The sequence below is a fragment of the Mizuhopecten yessoensis genome, unplaced genomic scaffold (assembly GCF_002113885.1).
Source record: "Mizuhopecten yessoensis strain PY_sf001 unplaced genomic scaffold, ASM211388v2 scaffold3377, whole genome shotgun sequence".
Classification (NCBI taxonomy): Eukaryota; Metazoa; Mollusca; class Bivalvia; order Pectinida; family Pectinidae; genus Mizuhopecten; species Mizuhopecten yessoensis.
The window spans coordinates 38,932-56,264 of NW_018405014.1; positions in this window are offsets into that span (position 1 = coordinate 38,932).

A 17,333-nucleotide genomic window follows, 5' to 3' on the forward strand; every position below is an offset into this window, starting at 1 on the left:
ACTTTATGTCACGTGACTTACATTTTAATAAGTAATGTTGACAGTATGTCACCTTATTGTGATAGGCTGCTATATTTTAAAATATCGATAAGAAAAAATGTTAAACTTAAATACATCAACTATAAAGAAATAGTTTACGTTAATACATATCGATTATGAATATCAATTAGTAAAACTTATATATCACAATCACAAGCTGGACTGAAGTTCACATATAAATATATTTTACAAAGTAACGTTTTTAAAACTCGATGCAATTTAACATCAAATAGGAACGCTTACAGCGTTTCAAATGGGCATACACATTAATATGTAACGCTTATCATTCGTCACATATGAACTCATTTATGTATCACAATGGTAATGTGTCATAATATAAACACAACATTGACAACATATCAAATAAAACAAAAATCAGTAACGTTGACAATGTGTCGAATACAAACAAACATCAGTAGAGTATTTGTCACACTTGACTATACATCGATGAGCAACGCTGACAGTGTATCATATGTGATGTTTGTAACAAACATAAACACAATCAGTAATCATACTGAGGTTAAAAAGCCCTAATTATATAGTAACCATGACAATGTATTGCATACAAACAAATATATACATGGATGTACATCAATTGGTATTTTTCCATTGTAAATAAACATCGATCAGCAACGTGGAGAGCGTATCATATGTAATCAAAAAGATTTCGTATCATATAAACACATACATTAGTATTGTTGGCAATGTGTCACCAGTAAATAGGTCAATAGTTAATATTGAGTCTTTTCACACAATCTACAAATACAGACAGTTGTTTGCAATGTCTTTGATCATGATGTTGATCATTCGCTTAATTTATTTATGTTTTCTGTTGAAATGTTTGAATTTGGAAGTGTTTGATCACCGGTACAATTTACTGGTGAGCTATAATAATCATGAGCGTTTTTGAATAATCTCTGACCAAGAAACCACTAAGGTCACAAAAATATTGAAGATAATGACATTGCAGTGAACTGTGATGTGATGATGGTTTATACATTGACGATGTTCTTTTGAACAGGTAAAATAAATCGTTAAAAATTCCGAAATGTTGTTATTTCGAGAATTTACTGTAACTTAATTTGAAATTGAATGGCTATCTTATTCATTTGAATACGTGCTGCTCACTGCTAGAGGTTCTCGGGTAGGATCATTCTGACTTTTACTATAACCATCAATGGTGCTATCATTAAATGATAACAGAGAGCATCTCAAGGGATTTATCTTGTTCATTGAAGTGCAAAAACTTCGAAGTAAAACATAATTTGGCCAAAATGGCCCCTCCTTTGACCTAAACCTTATCACAGCAAAAACACCAACCAAAATGTAAATGAGCACTTAGTTCGTTTTTCGTAGGAGCATAAAACTGCAATTCTCAAAAAGTCATGGAGTTATTTTTATTAAAAGACGAATGTTGTCAAACTAATAATGCATTGAAGGAACGTTTTTGATTCAACCAAAACTAGGTTCGTATGCAACAGTATAGATGTAAAAATGTTTTGCTATGGTGAGTTATCAGATATTTACAGACGGAACAACAGCAGGAAGCCATCTCAAGCAAGGATAATTTATAGGCATACATGTGTTAATCTTAGAATATGAGTATGAATATGAGTATCTTATAACTTTTATATTCCAAGGATATTTTGATTATAAAAGGACTAGGTAATAAACTACAAGTGACAAAAATATTCCCCAAAATATGTGGTGAAACAGATTCAAAGAAGGGATCAAATGAGCATATGGGTTATACATCAGAATCCATAGCTATGTGTATAGTTTAATCATTATGACTGAAAACTAACAGAAAAGAAGAAAATATTTGATCCAGTTTAGATGGAATGAATATTTAATCAACAGAGAACCTGTTTGGGAAAAAAATGTTGGTTTATTTCATTTCAAGATGATCACCAAACTATTGTTTCTAGTGCCTAATCAGTTGTCAGATTCCCAGAAAGTTTCGTTGCAATATCAATGGAACTCAGAGATTGTATGTTTGTTTGTTACTTTGTTTTTATATATTCTTAACTTTAGACGCCGTATTTACAGCTGTTGTCATTTACAGATAATGTTTTGCAAGATGCAAGAGTATGATATGTATTCGAAGATACGATGGCGACCTTCACCAATACATTTACTTTTCATTATGAGATTGATATTAACAAATGAGTATGCAATTTCCCCTTAAACAATGTAAAAACGAAAGTCTGATGATAAAATGTATAAAAAATAATAACAACAGTTATAATAACAAATTCTAAAAAGTGACAAGGATATTACATTTGATCTCTAAATTGATTGTTATTTTTTGTGACCTAACATGCACTGAAGTATAGGCTTGCAACTAATTTCATTACCAATTACCTGCATTGCTTTTTGGTGGACGCGAGGGAGGTACCTTAGGCCATTCACCTTTTTTGGTACACAGGGTACTTTGTTGTAAAAAAAATGAATTATTTCTACCACTTTATTTGGACTGAATTTCTGTATACATATTTGAAAAAACATCACTTCTTTATACTATTAAAATATTTGGTATATAAGAATAATAAGAATGCTTAATCCTATATTTTATACTAAAATTTTCACAAAATGTACGATTAAACTCACATTCAGGATGATAAATATATTATGTAAGCAATACATGAAAGAAAATGTCCTTTCCAAAGTATAACGATGCAAAAAATACGTTTTTTTCAGAAAAATACTTTCAGGCTAGTATTCCATTGTTCGACCCCCATGCTGTAGTTAAGTTAATTAATCATATTACCAATTAGTAGAGTTATTAAAAGTAATAACTCCAGATTATGAAGGATTGAAAACAGTTAAAAGAGCAACATAAATCTCGTAGCATTTCTGAAACAAAACTTATGAGGGAGCAGGGTACTTTGTAATTTTAACATAGCTGGAAATAGTCCCTTTGGTTTAGGAAAACGTGGAAAATATTCCAGGATGTTGTTGAAACTTTATGGAGATTTTTCTTTTCCCCCTATTGAGTCCACTGCTCTGTCCCAAAGAAGTCCAAATCCTGCATTTATACAACACTGAAAGCTATTCGGTCATGGTTGCTCTAGACCACATATTGGGTAAATCCCTCCTTTGTAACAGGAGGAAATGTTTTGGGAAAATTTACCTATTTTTCCCCTGTTAGGACCTGCCAATCTCTCCCTTGGAGGACCATACAATCCGTTTATACAAAATTAATTAATAAACCCTTGTTCAAAGATGCTCTAAGCTTAATTTGGTCAAAATCCACTGATTGTTAAGTACTGGTGGCGTCTTAAGAAAAACGTTGACGGACGACGAACATCGAACGACGGACGCTGTGCTATTGCATAAACTCATATGGCCCTTTGGGCCAGGTTAGCTAAAATGGATATAAAGAACAATTAAAATGTGTAATTATTACAATACTACACATTTGTATTTATCTGACGTCCCAAATTGTACCTGTTTATTGCATAAATGGATATATTTCACTCAGGCTAAAGCCTTCGAGAATTAAATCCATTTACGCAATGCATATGTTCAATATGAGCAGGATAGGCTTAGAATAGTGCAAGGTGGTAAACTATCAAAATGAGGTTTAAGCAATTTCTGAAAAAGCCTAAAAAAATATTCAAGACTAAACTTTAAATTTTCCTAGTAATTTAGATAATATATTGACGTGTGTGATGCAGCTTTTCGATCTGGTGCATTGGGATTTATCTTATTGTCATAAACAAGTTTCTTCATTTTAAGATGTCTTACATATAACAAGGAAGAAATCTGTAAATCACAACGAACAAGTAAATCCTATGTTTTTAAATTTGAAAAACAAATTAATCATATTTTAGGTAAGGTCACATTATCAGAATTAAGGTTTTTAGTTTAGGTGAATATTTTAAGCATACATTTGAACAGGTGCACATAATATAATCATTTTAACAAACTATACTTCATTTGTGGCCGCTTTAGCAGTTATCTGAACAGCGTAACCTGAAACTACTTTAAAAGTTTCCTTAGCAGTTCCTTTCACAATTTCCTTTCCAGCCTCCTCAGCAGCTTCCTTCCTAGCTTCTTTTCCAGTCTCCTTAGCAACCTCCTTCATAATTTTCTTTCCAGCCGCTTTAGCAGTTTCTTTCACAACCTCCTTTGCAGCCTCCTTTAAATGTATATGATAAGAACATGCGTCTTTTTATTAGAGAGAGAGAGAGAGAGAGAGAGAGAGAGAGAGAGAGAGAGAGAGAGAGAGAGCACGATTCAGAAATTGGTGTCAGAACATTTGCATAACAGTTCAACTAATGTAATTCCTATATCATTCCATGTAGTAGTGTTTGTTAGCATAGGTTTGTATATCAAGTTTATTTGTATGATCATTATGAATAGTGATACATCCATTATATTCACCCCTCCCCCTTTTGATTGTTCTGAACAGACTACATTCAATTTTATAATAATATATTTTACCCCAATCGATAGAAATTCCTCTTTTAATCCTTTCAAATATTTATCTGGTATGCCATGATATTCTTTTTCTTAACCTACCTTACATATAATAAATTTTCTTTTTCCAAATAGGGAGAGTTTTCTCGCTTTCCATACTTGTACGCAAATATATCTTTCCATAATGTATCATTATCGATTGCGTGCCCATGATAGACACTACAGGTATTTATATTTGTTTATGTCCGATTTATTGCTTTGTATTTGGAAAATTTATAGTTCTTTCTACCAACGTTAAGGATAGAAAATGTAGATAATTTTCGAACCTGATTCCTTTTTATATGTTTAAAACTGCAAAGTATCCAAGTATCGACTTTTCGTGTTTTTTCAAAACGTAAGAGTCTGCAAAAATACTCATCGTTGATTCAATTTGACCCGGAAATGTGATTCCTTTGTGTTTTTCTTGCAGATGGAGAAGGATAACGGTTCCGATTAAATGATAAAACGCGATCGGGCGCGATCGGACGCACCTGCCTCGCGGATCGCGATATATTGAAGTATGCACCATGTTTCTTGATACTTGTCTAAGCATCTCATAATAGCATTTTTACCGACTCAAGTATTTTAACCAATTAAAACGTTCAAGATATGTTTCTACCCACCCCCATTCAACCCTATCGAAAGTGTTTTTGTTGATCTAAGAAAATGAAAGCTCCTTCATTTGCTAGTTTTGTGTTATCAGACATATCTTGTAATTGCCTATTTGTATCAGCAATATTTCTTCCAAGAACAAATCTTTTTTAATCCGGATGAATGATTTCTGGTTATTATATTCATGAACCTTCTCGTTATAGTTTGAGGATCCACCTTTAACAATGTCAGCTGTCTAAACATTTTGATATTTTTACGTTCTCGATTTTTGTACATTTAGACTGTGATTCCGCTATTTGTTAGTTCTTCATATTTCGTTGACATTGAAAAATAATTATTTTAAAAAGTACAAATATATTTGATAGATTTTTTGATACGATGCCATCTTCACCATTTTATTAATACTTTTAAATAATCCCCCTTACTTAATCCAGTTTCCATAGCGATACTTTACTCTTTTGTGATTTTTTTTTTCACATGGTCCAACCGTATATTTGCGGCTTCTTGTCAGAGGTAAAAAGTTTTAAGTAAAATCGTATATGTTCGGTATTTGTATTTGTCGTATGAAATTTATATCTTCTTTATATTCCCCAGTCTGTAGTTTTAATTCTATTACATCATTTTTCTTTTTGTCCCCTTTTTCCAGCTTAAAGAATACAAATCTCTTATTCTCATGAATTCTTGCTCATATTTTCTCACTATTATGTTCTTTCGTTTTAACATTGGATATCTCCTCATTTCGGTTTTCTGCTTTCTTATTTTTTAATACACTGTGTTATTCCACTCTCAGATCATTGAATAAACATGGAGACTGGACATGGAGTTACACCACACGTGGTATATGACGTGATATCAAGAGTTTTGATTGGTCGAGAAGATGAACTTTGACCGGGATTCAATTTTTCACGCGCTTTGTGCCACGTGCTGTTTTGTTTACGTCGTCTGCTGTCAACATGGCTGCTTTGCATGAAGACGGGCTTCCGGCAAATGTTGGTGACTTTGAGGGGTTATGCGATCCGGGAAAAGGGGTGATTAAGACAATATCAAAAGAAGATGATTCTTTCAGGTTTGATCGCTATGGAATTGAGTTAGTTTCAGGCAAAATCGCTACAGAGGCGAGATATCGGTTCGACGCCATACCGTCGTGTCCAGGTCAAGAAACCCAAACACGGTCTGTCACTGTGTCTGAAAATGTTCCGTTCCCCCACGTCCCGTTATCACGCCAGGTTGTGACTCAGAAACGGCTAGTCAATCTATGACAGTAACAGAAACTGTCAAATACATGTCCCCATCCGTTTCAAATATTCGCTGCAGTTCTAGAGAAATGTCCGACAATGATTCACTAGACGATTTTGATATTAATGGCTGAATTGCATCAGAAGTAAACAAAAATATCAAGAAAAATCCGGACGGTGACATCAGGAAAGTACAAGATTTGTTACAAAATGTCTTGTAACTCACTTAAATCATGTCAACGATCAAAGAGTCAAATTTAAGTATTAAAAACATTATTCAGCTATAAGTCTCTTCTATTTTTGTCCAAACCTTTAACAAAATATATTTTTAAATCATTTATAACTGGAACAACAAATTGGATTTGAGCACAAAAACCATGCTTGAGCACGATAATGGTTTTATGAATACAGGCCCAGAAGGGCGACGAATATGAACCTGCATCTATTAGAAATATCGCATGCAGCATAGATCGGTATTTGAAAACAAAAGAGTACGGAAAACAGATCACAACAAGCTTTGAGCTTTCAAAAGTAATGGAGGTAATCCGTTCAAAACAGAAGAAGTTAAAACGTAAGGGTAAAGGCAATCTAGATAGGAGAGCTGATGCCATTTCAGGCAAAGATATTGATAAACTTTATGAATCACGTCAACTGGGGACCAGTAGCCCTGAACGTTTGTTACGAACAATTTGGCTGCAAAACACTATTCTTTTTGGTATGCGGTGTTACTGAACATCGAGATATGTGATGGGTCGTGTACAATTATGTAAAGATTCGGAAAATAATGAATATATTGACTTCCATGAACGTCAGACGAAAACAAGACCGGGTTCTAATCCTAAAAATGTGAATGCGAAATCCAGCAAATGGTTCAAATGTCAGCCAGTTGGAATAAACATAAATTTATGACCACAATGGCAGAAAAGGCAGGTATGCTAAAATAACTTTAAAAATGTTGTTTTTACCTACACAAACACGCCGTTAATTCAGTGTAAACAAAAACATCCAGATAAGGTCCCTCCCCTTAATCAATTGACCTACTAGAAACTTACTCTATGTCACACAACACTGAATATATTTTGGCCACATCGACCAATCATCTGGTTTCGAAGTGTCGTGACGTATGTAAATATCATGTGTAGGGCAATCGTCACGTTCGCTTGTTCAAGTTGTTATAAGAAATATGTGGAGTCACACAATATGATAGTAAAATAATCACCGAATATTGTATATTTTCTACTAAAATGATGACATTTGTCACGATTTATTGACAACTATCCCAGGCACACCTTAGTAATGAATTTAAATACATAAATAAAATAAAAATAAATGTTCTATATTGTAATGTATTTAGATGTCTAGCCTACACTTGCAGGAGATTTAAAATTAAACTGTGATCATTCTGTTATTAGGTCTGACAAGTAAGTCGGGAGATACTCCTCGGGGAAAACGGCTTACAAACCGCAGCGCCAGAAAATATATGGTGCAGAAACTCAATGACAAAGGATTACCCCCCAATCAAATCATGCAGGTACATTTAACAGTTCAATAAAATTATTTGATAAAACATATCTTTACAAGATAAACTATCGCGCAGTAGCGATTGAACTCTAGAACATTTTTAATTTTTTGTGTGTCACTTACCTGCAATTAAACGGAAAATAATTCCCATACACTAAAAAATCGTCGGCCATCTCAAGTAAATATAACACGTATGTTATTTTACGTTTCTTCCAGAAATCCGGGCATCAAAATATATAGAGCATAAATAGCTATTCCAAAATCCACACCAACCAGCAGCAGACGTTCTCCGGGGTTTTATGTATAAATGTACACAAGTCAGTTGTCAACCTGTCATAATTATTCTAAACTGGTCACTAGCCCTAAATTATTGTGAGGAAGCATTTCTCTACAAGTTTATATCCAATTAGTTTGAAACTTAAGGTGTGTGGTCAAATCTGGAAAAAATCCCATAAAAGTGATAAATGTAGGAAGACCAACCAGATATCATATTAATGAGTTTATGCTGATTAGGTGTAGCTGTGATGTGTAATATCCTGGATTCACTGCTGATTAGGTGTAGCTGTGATGTGTAATATCCTGGATTCACTGCTGATTGGGTGTAGCTGTGATGTGTAATATCCTGAATTCACTGCTGATTAGGTGTAGCTGTGATGTGTAATATCCTGGATTCACTGCTGATTAGGTGTAGCTGTGATGTGTAATATACTGGATTTACTGCTGATTAGGTGTAGCTGTGATGTGTATTATCCTGGATTCACTGCTAATTAGGTGTAGCTGTGATGTGTATTATCCTGAATTCACAGTTTTGAGATCGGGCAGGAGGGGTTTCCTTTAACTGTGTACATATTTGCCAAGTTTTAATATGTTATACATATCTTATATCACAAAAGATAAAGCTATCATGAAATATCAAAAACAGTTGTAACATATCCCATCAGGAAAATAATTTTTATTTTGTGCACCAGCTGGAGGTGGAAATAGCGAAACCTTTGAGATTGTTCTTGTTAAAAGAAAAAAACCACTTTGCAAATTATCCTGATGATCTTTCGTCTGTGATTGTTGTCTCACCCTTGACAGATTTAATAGAAAAGCAAGCTAACACACTTTCTCATAAGGACAATCAAAGCAAAACATTGAAAGATAGTCGGGAAGGATACATCCTTTATTCTACTTATAACGAACTATGATGCTTATCAATCATATGTGAGGAAAAGATTAAGCATGTCAAATTGCCCGTATACAATGATATAATCATGTATCTTAGTAATTCCCAAGTACATTATGGGCGGATTGGTCGAGTGATTAACACTCCGACCTTCCAGGCAGGCGGCCGGGGTTCAGAAAAAGTGTTTTTCTCCTGCCCACACAACTCCAACAACCCAGGTGGGGTATACAATGGTCTGGGGTGGGTGTTGCGGTTTCTGTGCTGTAGTATTCAAGTGAGATGGCACTATAAATGATACCGTTGGAAGCACAGTCCCACTACAAACAGAACACAATACATCTCTAGCACACACACAGGCATACACACATAGGGAGGTATTAGCCAGATGGCATAGGACTAGTAGTTAGCGCCTGAATATTCCTCAATATTGTCTTGATTAATGTATATGCTAATTGTATTGACTGTATAAAATTGTATTTCTATGCACTGTAAAGCGCTTTAGAGTGGCTTATGTTAGCTAGATAGGGCGCTATATTAAATGTTGTATATTATATTTATTTAATAATTTCAAACAAGACAACTGCACAGTTAAGAAAACTGGCCTGTATTTCTACATAAGTTTCGAACCACATTAAACTTGTTTTTTTTTCATTCGTTTGGCCTTTAATACCACTTTTGTGTCAGAAGAGGACAAACTGACCATATGGTGCAGTATAATATTTAGTTTTTGCATCGAAATATTCATATACTACTAATGAGTCCTACGTCATTTGATGTTGTAAAATGTAAACTTTATTTGGTTTTCTGCATCCATCAACATAATATGTGCTTATCTGCATCGTATTGCTAGTGATATAACAAAATAACAGCATAATGCATATGGTTTAATTTGGTTTAAGCTGGGTTATTTCAAGATTTAAATGAATTAAAACAAACATACCAAAGTCTGTAAAAATGGTAGGTTTTACTCCTGTTCAACGCTCAGGAATTTAGGAGTGGGACGACTGGTTCGCCCGTTGTCAGTATAATGTGACCGGGTTGGGTGTCATGCTGGGTGCTGGGCAGTATGGTTCAGTGAGGTAGCACTATAAAGTCGGCATCAGTTCCGCGCTATCACAAGGAGACAAACACAAACATATCGCAGCCTCCCAAAACACACACGCATACACAACACGCATGCATCTTGCACACATGGGAGGCCGTCCCTAAATGACCATAGTTGTTGATAGGACGTTAAACAATACTAAACCAAACCAAACCAAACCAGCCAATGACGACTTGGTATTACGGAGAGCATAGAGCGGTTGTCGTGGACTGTTAATGGGATGGCAACTGTGCAAAACGGCGCAAGACGTGTTGCTCCAAACTGAAAAAGCAATATTCTATACATGTCATCTTAAAGTTAGCGCAGTCAAGCGTAACCGATTCAAAGTTACATTGTAGCGTCATCCGACTTTTCGCATTAGCCTTGGTTCCTAGTGAATGCCTCCTATTAAAATGATGGAACTAATTGCTTTTTTAGGTCACCTGAGATTCTCAGGTTATCTATTGCGATCGCCTTGTGTCCGTCGCCGTGCGTCGTCCGTCGTGCGTCGTCCGTCGTGCGTCCGTAAACAATTTACATTTTCAACTTCTTCTCCAAAACCATTAAATGAATTTCAATAAAATTTTGCAGAAACCTTCCATGGCCAAAGGTCAACCAAAATTTGAATTATATTGTCCCAAGCACCCAGGGGCCTGAGGGGCAGGGCCAAAAAGGGTCAAATTGACTAAAATTTCAAAAAAATCCTTCTCAAGACCCAGATATGGTAGAATCAAATACTCTTCATAGATGGAAGAGATTTAAGGTGCTTTACCAAAAGTGTGAATTTCATGACCCTGTGGTCTCACGTTTCCCCCTGGAGAGGGGGTAAACTTTACTATAGTTTATATAGGGAAATCACATTTTGGACCAACATTTGTTTAATTTTCATTGAATGAAATTCAATTTGGGTTAGGATTATCAGTATTTGATAGCATTTTGATGGTATGCACATATCAGCCCTGACTGACCCCCAGGGGCTGATGGGTGTGTCCAAAAAGGGTCAAAATGACTGAAATTTTAAAAATCTTCTTTTTAAGACCCAGATATGGTAGAATCATATACTCTTCATAGATAAAAGTGTCTTAATGTGCTTTACCAAAATTGTGAATTTCATGACCCTGGGGTCTCAAGTTTTCCCTTGGGGAGGAAGTAAACTTTACTATAGTTTATATAGGGAAAATCACAATTCATTATGGTTTATTTTAGCAAATGATACTTTGGATATAACATGTTGATAACTTGATTGGAATTATAACTCTGAGTTGACAGTTTGATACTTTGAAAATTTTGAGCAAGCCCTACCCACAAGGGCTGTAGGGCGGGGCCCAAAGGAGCCAGTGTGCTAAAATTTCTTCATTTTCCTTGTCTAGAAACAGAGGTGCTAGTTTCAAATACTTTTCAGTCTTAAATCTGTATGCTAGATATTGAATAAGGTGGTGTTATTGTTTTTTTGTCGCTTTGAATAATATTCTGTTCATGTTTTAAAAACAAAAATCAACTCTCTGTATAAATGTATCAGAAATCAGGTGCCCATGGGTCTCTTGTTTACCCTTGAACATCTTTGGACAAAGTATATCATCCTCTACCAAAATCAAATTTGGTGATCAGTGAAAGTCACCGATTTACATGAGCACATGCATGATACCTTTTTAACAAGCTTTTTGCAATGAGAATGTAGATACAACGAACGAAATCGTTGGGGATAAAATAGCGTAATCTTTGGCGCTTTATTCTAATGATGTTACGCTTGACGACAAGACTTCGTTGGATATGTTAACTTACAAACTTCTATCGGTTTTGTGTTATTAGTTAGTAAGATAACCTTTCTTAAATTATTGAATTGTGTATGTTAATTAATTTGTTAGTGTATGTACAATGATTTATCATCACAATCGCTTATTCTACCGATACTTTAATTGCATCCGAATAGACTAACGGAAGCTTTGAATGAACCGAAAAGAAATTGTCTTTATGATTTGTCAAAAGCAAAAGTAATAGTTTCACACTGTGAAAGCATCACAATTGATAGCTATCAGAGTGTGAAAGATATCCCTTTTGTAAGGAGTGTCTTCACAAAAACCACTGAGAACATGGATTAAAAAAATCCTATTTAAAATTGTAAGATGTAATTATTAAGTATTTCCTCAAGTTTACCTAATGGGTGTTTGTTAGCTACCTCGCTGATTCTGACTGCCATTACTATTCTTGTTTTCTAGTATATAACTACTATATATCACTACCATAACTATTATTGTTTCTATAGTTTATCTTACGGGTGTTTGTTAGACACCCCACTGATTCTCACTACCATAACTATTATTGGTTTCTAGTTTACCTAACGGATGTTTGTTAGAAACCCCGATGATTCTCACTACCATAACTATTATTGCTTGCCAAGTTTACCTAACGGGTGTTTGTAAGGTACCCCGCTGATTCTCACTACCATAACTATTATTGCTTGTCAAGTTTACCTAACGGGTGTTTTTAAGGTACCCCGCTGATTCTCACTACCATAGCTATTATTGCTTATCAAGGTTATCTAACGGGTGTTTGTTAGTTACCCCGCTGAATCTTACTACCACAACTATTATTGTTCCTCTAGTTTATATAACATGTGTTTGTTTGCTACCCCGATGATTCTCACTACCATATCTATTATCGTTCTTGTTATTGTTCAAGAGTGATTAATATAATTTGCAATAACTTGTTTATATATTTTTTAAATAAATAAAACCAATGTTGTTCTTGTTGTATTTTCCTGATATTAAATAATAGAATCCTACCTTAAGTGGCTATGTTTCTGTTCCTTTTTGTTTCTGCTTAATAAGAAACATATATAAACTTTGTATATTTCGTCTGCATTGTTTCTGATCTATCAAAAAAACATGTATAATCGTGGATTTGAAACTGTTAATATCGAAACTAATTCTTGGTTTGGTTGTGCGTGTATGATTTTGGATATGTTCGTATATATTGATACCTGCTTACATCACTTTAGTTACTGATAATAAATTCAAAGACGTTATGACAAGTATCAAGGTGTTTTTGTTGTTATTATATTCAAACAGTTAAAGTGATGGTTATTTGAGTGTCTATGGTTTATAATTCATAGAAAATAAAGTTATACATTTATTTGCTGGTACCTTCATGATTTCCGCATAGTTTCTACACTAATATCGCGCCTAAATATTTCACTTGTATGTATGCTGCCTATCAATGATATTGTATATCATAAACAGTATTGAACCATTCTGTGTTACTACGATGGTCAAATAATATTATCATTCCTAATTAATTTTACAGCGTGTCTGATTGGTTTAAACAAATCACATGACAGGATTTTAAAACATCGAGTCTCCCTCACGCGATCCATTTTCCCTGTCGAGTAACCCTCTCGGAACCACTCACGCATTATCGGACGAGTTGTCTCTCTTATATAGACTCTCTAACGCCCGATGTGTTCCGGACGACACCATCAACAAAGACTGCGAACGGCGATTCCACCATCCAACAGCTGAAGAACTTGAAGGACTGTTTTTGTTGTTTAATTTGATATAAAACCAAAACACTGACAGTGATAGGTATTTGCAGTATATATATGCTACCAGAACTAATGACATATCATTATTCCTCATCGATTTTACAGCGTGTCTGATTGGTTTAAACACATCACATGACAGGATTATAAAACATTGAGTATCCCTCGCGCGATCCATTTTCCTGTCGAGTATCCCTCTCGGAACCTCTCACACATTATCGGACGAATTGTCTCTCTATTTGTTAGACTCTCTAACGCCCGATGCGTTCCGGACGACACCACAAAAAAAAATTGGCTAAATTTGATGTAAAATCAAAACACTGACAGTGGTGGATATTTGTAGTATATTACCTATATTATTTATATCCTACCAGACCTAATGAAATAAGGGCGAACAGGTCAGTCACAGCAGTGACAACACTGGGGCTCGTAACATTGCCTAATGTTGATTTATTTTTGTTATAACACAGACTCCACAGATGGAGTTTCGGAATAATAAAACAGTTATTGCTCTGGTGTGAGGGAGACCTCAAGAGTTGTTCCCGCTCGATAATGCATGTTTCCCTCGGGCTTCGCCCTCGGGAAACATTATTTATCTAGGGGAAACAACTCTTTAGATCTCCTTCCAACCAGGGCAATAAGTGTACAAGGTCAAACAGGTCAGTCACAACAGTGACAACACAGGGGATCGTTATATTGCCTAATATATTATGTGTTATGTGTATATGATACAGACTCCACAGATGTAATTTCGGAATAATAAAACAGTTATTGCCCTGGTGCGAGGGATACCTGAAGAGTTGTTCCCCCGATATACATTATTTTTACCCTCGGGCTTCGCCTAACATGATTTATCTCGGGGGAAACAACTCTTCAGATCTCCCTCACAACAGGGAAATAAGTGAATAATAATTACAATAAGTTTATATAATAATCCTAATTATTTTGTAAATGACCCTAGCGACTAAACAACGACTGTTTTGAGTACAGCTTGACTAAATTAGATGAACAGACCACATGGGCTTGTGAACAATGCTTACTTGCCGAAATAAACGCAATTTAAATTCCAATTTAATCCGCCTTGCTACTTCCAGTCGCCATTTTGTAAACAGGACCTAATCTCGAGCTGATGCGCGTTTGAAAGAGTTTAAAGTATTGCAAAGCTTCTAAACGATCGTGCCCAGAACATACTCTCTAAGGATGATGTTTTTGATAAATTTACTATCAGTTATTTACTATATTTCTTTTCTGTATCACTTTCATTAATTTATAAAAGAACAAATTTATTTTTTCCCCTTCAATTTTTTTTCTTTCAAATGTTAAAACACATTTTTTTGGAAAAAATGTTCTAGTTTCCAGATTATGATCAAACGTCGTCTGCTTCGCAAACATTCAAGAAAATAATATTTACAATGTATTGATATTTGTTTTATTAACTAGTTTATTCTTTAAACTATCTTTTATTAATAAATTTTGCATTTTATGACGTAACCGGAAGCGCACTTGATACGAGAACGTGACCCGGAAATAGCTCACATCATAATCAGGACAGTAATAATAAACGGACGTTTATCGAACATTAACAGAGTAATACCGTATGTATTGAGACACTGATGTGCTAGAATCCAACACAAGGTAACACTCGTTTAATCCATTGCTATCACATCAAGTACTAACTGACATTTATGCGGAAATATCAGCATTAAATGTTTGCGTTCGCGCAGACCTACTTTCGTTTTACAGTTTACATACATTTGCACATGTCGGCATCAACAGTATACCTTAAGTTAACTTATGTCCTTCATCGTGCCGAAGATTATACATAGGCGCTTGAAGAAGGTATATATCTTCTTTAAAATATTGGAAGCCTTCTTCAGTTTGAAAATTTACTTCTTTTAACATACCATAACAAAGGAAATACCGGATTGGAAGTAATAGTCGACCATGACATATTAGATGTTCCGGAAAGTATGATGTAGTATTATAAGTATTTAGTAAATAATTAATACAAAGGTCAATTAAGATATTATCTTGATAAAATACAAGATACAAGAATCATTATTTTACGTTGAATATATATGTCATAGCATAAGCTTATAAGCTCTCAGGAGCTTGTATTTCGACAAACATATATATATATATATATATATATAAATGGTAAAACATTGTAACAGTGTAAGACAAACAACAAATTTTATCACAAGATACCTACGTTGGATGGATTAAGATAAAAAGGCTAAATAATCATGCTGTACAAAATTTGGCACTTAAACAACTTACTTAAAAGCCAGTCCAGAGGGCAGGTGATTGGGACAGGAGCAAGAGTTTGGTAGCCGTTAATATTAAAAGACGTTTTAAGTATTGATGCTGCTCGGATTGACGCCAGTGATGTATTTATCGCTTACAGGTTAAAGCGTTGTTATCCAAAAAGAAGAATAGTACAAATTGAAAAGTGTGAATTGCCTACAGCTCCTGTCAAAAGTCAAAAACATTTCTCTCGTGTTCTTTCTCGTCACCTGGACGTTTGTAAGTTAGAACAGCTGGTCTCGCAGACGCTTAAACTATGTACACAATATATATTCAGTTATACCACAGTATTGTATTGTCTCGGTATGGCTACGAATGCGTTCCAGGTCAGGTAATAGAGCATCAAATGTATTAAATTCAAATAAAGCACCACTTCACGACAATCATGGATTCATATGGGTACAATGTTATTAAAATAACATTCATACAGTGCATGCAAGCTGAAATTAGCAAATCATTTGTTTAAAATAACAAGTCATCATTTCCATGAAATTATCCAAATAAATAAGATCTTTATGTCAAAATAAACTTCAGGTTTGATTTAGTATTGTTTAATGTACGTCCTATCAACAGCTATACATGGTCATTTAAGGATGGCCTCCCCCATTTGCTAGATGCATGCGTGTGGTGAGTTTGTGCATATTTAATTTGTGTTTTTGGAGTCTATGGTATGTTCATGTTTGTCTCCTTGTGATAGCGCAGGACCGATGCTGACTTTATAGTGTAATTTCACTGGAGCATACTGCTGAAGACACATCTTATTTTACGAACTTACCTCGTTATCTCACCATCTTTAATAGCCAAGGGTTCATAATTTAAATTTGTACTATTCAACCTTGGCAGATTTAGCCTTGTGTTTAATTTCCCTCCCCTGCCACCTTGCATAGACACTTTACTAGCAAAACTTTAAACTTTCAAGATTATTTCAGCACTGGTCGCCTATGTATTTCCCTTGGTTATCATTTACAGTTAGAATATGGTCAATTATCACTACCAACTGATCATATACAGAAAATGTTTTTTTAAGTATTGTCCTCCATTGTTTTTTTTACATAAATCATGACATATAGTCGACAAGGCAACTTGGTACTGGGCGCCGCCATTATTATTTACATGCACAGGAACTTGGTATTAGTTTCTAATATATGTGTATTATATAATGTATGATATAAAAAATGGGGACCATAGGATGGTAATTTGTCCCTGTGCCAGGTTCAATAATTTGAAAGCTTAGAGAACAAGGCTGAAAACATGTATGGAATGTGTTTTTTTTAAGGGAGTCTGTATAAACACATTATGAATATGTAAAATTATGATGGAAGTCCATTTTACTCGAATTACCTGACGTTATTTTCAATACCTTCA